This window comes from Elaeis guineensis, chromosome 1 (assembly GCF_000442705.2).
Source record: "Elaeis guineensis isolate ETL-2024a chromosome 1, EG11, whole genome shotgun sequence".
NCBI lineage: Eukaryota > Viridiplantae > Streptophyta > Magnoliopsida > Arecales > Arecaceae > Elaeis > Elaeis guineensis.
This window is the reverse complement of record NC_025993.2, coordinates 61288120-61291765: the sequence shown is the minus strand read 5'-3', so window position 1 is coordinate 61291765 and position 3646 is coordinate 61288120. Positions and strand designations below refer to the sequence as shown.

General features: G+C 34.5%; 1 non-coding gene across 1 annotated transcript; it reads right to left on the bottom strand.

Annotated features, from left to right (window-relative positions):
• Window positions 1-267: 267 nt before the first annotated feature.
• LOC140854970 (small nucleolar RNA R71) lies at window positions 268-374 on the bottom strand. The gene has a single exon (XR_012138063.1). It is a non-coding gene; the product is annotated as a small nucleolar RNA R71 (small nucleolar RNA).
• Window positions 375-3646: the final 3272 nt, after the last annotated feature.

Genomic DNA, 3646 nt, shown 5'->3' with positions numbered 1-3646 from the left:
ATCAAGTCGACCACAATCCAGATGCTTTTGTCTTTCTATGAGAATACTAATGAAGATCCATACAAGCATCTGGATGAGTTCTTAGAAATTTGTTCGACGGTGAAAATTCAAAATTTTACTGATGATGCACTTAGATTGACCTTATTCCCTTTCTCACTTAAAGATAAAGCCAAGTACTGGCTTGGCACAATAGGAAGACCAATCCAAACTTGGGCTGAAATGCAGCATGTGTTTCTTAAGAAATTCTATCCCATATGTCGAACCAACACCATGAGGCGAGCCATCACTGGATTTGCTCAGCTTCCAGGAGAACAAATTCATGAATCATGGGAGAGACTTAAGGAACTTCTTAGAAAATGCCCACACCATGGTCTATCTAAGTGGCAAATTGTTCAAGCTTTTTATGAGGGTTTAGGTGACCAATACAGACAGATGGTAGATGCATCTTGTGGGGGTGCATTCATGAGTAAAAGTGAGGATGAAGCCTATACTTTGTTTGAAACTTTGAGTAAAAATTCAATCAATCATGCTTCATTATCCTCTTACGAAAGATCAATCCCTCACCAAAAGTGGGCAAAAATTTTTGAGATCAAGTAAACAGACTCTAGTCCTAAGATCGATCTGAACCTAATAGCCCAAAGATTAGATAAAGTTGACCTTCTTGCCCAAAAATTTGATCAGTTCCTAGCATTAGGTCAACAATCTCCTGCATAATACACACTTCCACCTAATTATCAGGAGATTTGTTCTATCTGTACTATCCCGGCCCATCATGTGAGCGAATGTCCAAGGCTACATAGTTTTCACCTTTCATCCAAGAACAAGTTTAAGCTGCTCAAAATTATTCTAATCCTGTCAATGACCCATTCTTAAATGCATATAATCAAGATTGGAAAAACCATCCTAATTTTTTTTGGAGACCCCAACAGACTCAGGCTCAGACCCAAATTCTTCCTTTGCAAAACTTTCAGAGTAGGCTCCAATATCAAAACTATGCTTATAATAGTGGTTAGCCTAGCCAGTCTACTCAGTCATCTTATTACAATCAACCATTATACCCACATCCTCAACAGATCAATCTAGCCATCGATAGATTTAGCCAACTTCAATAAATGATCATGATCCAACAGCAATCCCTCGTCAGGTTAGAAGCACAAATAGATCAATTAACTGAGTCTACCATGAGTAGAGAACTAGGTCAATTGCCAAACAAATCAATATCGAATTTTGAAAATGACCCATCCATCCATCAACTACCTGGACCAAGTCATCAATCCAATGTCCCACTTAAGAATCCTCAATTTGAAATTGATATAGCAATCTCTAAGCTTACAAGAGATAAAATTCTTAAGGACTCATCCAAGATCAGGTGAGTGAGGCTAGTACTGATGCTAGCCGAAATGTAAATTTGAAAGAACATGTTAGTATTGAGACTAATCTAATAGAAGAACCTGAGCTCAAAATTGATACTGAGAAGATAGCAGATGAGTTACCTGAGATATATTCACCAAAAGTTTGATTTGCTTCAGCTTTAGAAATCGGTTCTTCTTCTTTAGAATCACCATCTCCTCTAGAATTAAAATTACCCTTGATCACATCTGAATATATATGTTTAAAATTAAGTGACACCCTTCCAGTATCCATTGCGTCGAGCTCAACTCCTAACCCAAAAACTCAATTCATGAGCATTTTAGAAGAACAAATAGAAAAAATTCTTGATAAACAAAGGTCTGTGAATGAGTTTGTGAATTATCTTACTATAATTAAAAATAGAGATATGAAATACTTTTTGAAGATTGGTAATAAAATATTAAAATTTATCAAAGGCCATCTTCTTGAGATTGGCAATCCAAAATCATTGGAATTTATCAATCCAATATTCGACATGGGATAGGTGAGAGAATCAACATGGTCTGGCTGAAGACGGTAAACTTAGCGCTTCTTGGGAGGCAATCCAGTTTTCAAGTTTTCAATTTTTGCTTTTGCCTTTGCTTTCTTTTGCATTTTATTTAGGATAATCGAGTCTTGCTTAATGTCTTTTGTAGGGATCTGAAAATAATCTTGGCTAAATTGGGGGGAGAATCAGTTTTGAAAAGACTTATGAATCAGGTGACATCTCTCCTTTTCTTTCTTTTTACATGCACCGTTCATTTTTTCTACTCCATTGAGGACAATATTGATTAAGTTTGGGGGAAGAATAAAATTTTTTTTTTAAGTTCTCAAGTAAGTTAGTATTTGATATTTAAGCATCTGATTACACTTAAGAATCAAGTTAAATCAAGCATTTTTTAAAAAAAATAGATACACAGATCAGAGAGTTTGTGAGATATTGAGGGATCAAGTATTAAGAAAACTCAATAAAGAGTTAAGTTTAGAACTTAAATAATTTTCTTTGAGCATTTCTAAAACTTTCTACTAGCATCAAAGAAGAGTTTACTTCTTATGGACTTATGTAAAGTAACTATATATTTGTTCATATATTTAAAAAAAAAAAGTTTTTAAGTATTTCATGCTGAGTAACTGGGCCTCTTTGCTTAAGCAAGCATTGAGTTTCGCGTCAAAAGATATGAAGGACAAAGAAGCTTTGTTGTAAAGCTAGTTTTAACTCGTAGCCTATTTGATTCGAGCAAGTAGGTTCGAGGGGTATTTTATACCTAGTGCCTTAAAGCCATCTAGTTTGGGAGTCATTGACTGAAAACTCGCTACATGGGTCAAACAGAAAGCTTAAGGGGTTAAGATACTCAATAGCAGTACAACATTAAAAAAAAAAATCAATCAATAAATGAAGGATGGAAGTAACAATATACTTATCCATGTGAAGGTGAATGATTTGGAGATAAAGGTAGCGATAATTTGAAAAAGTTCAGAAAAGGTTTAGTGTTCTTAGTTTAAGTCTCATATTGACTAGTATTAATACCCCAATGACATACCTCATTTACACTCTACTAAACATCAGTGGTCTTTTTGAAAATTATTTGGTGAAATTTGAGATTTTAAGACGGTACTTGATTCTAAATTCTTTCTTTACTCGAGGACAAGTAAAGTTTAAGTTTGAGAGTGTGATAAGTGGTATATTTTTATATTTATTGAAGGTATTTTTGATAATATATGGTGCTAACATCTTCTTAAAAATCTTAATTTTATGAATTTATTAATTTTTTTTAAAAAATAAGTAATTAAAAAAAAATAAAATTAGATATATTTATAAAAAAAATAGATGTTAATTTAATTGAGTAATTTAAGCACCAAAATGAAGAAAAATTTTTGAAGAATTTAATACATACTTTTTTCATTTTTTCAGGTAAAAATCAGAGCAAAAATGAAGCTAAAATATCCTAAAAAATAAAGAAAATAGCCTCCGATGCATGGTGGACCAGTCGCTCGGTCCACAGAGCCAAGGTGCGGTCCACAGAAAACTTCACGCGGTCCACAGGTGCGGCTCATAGCGAGAGAAGGATTCTGGATGCGATCCAATGATTGAAATTTATTCTGACCCAGATCCGATGGTCAGCATCCATTGCTGGTTTATAAAGAGGGGTTTTTGCACGATCTGACAGCCCAGAAGCGATCCATCAAGTGATCGGACGGCTGAGGTCGCTCCCGACTATGTTAAAGATTTAAATTGCACGATCCGATGGCCAGAACT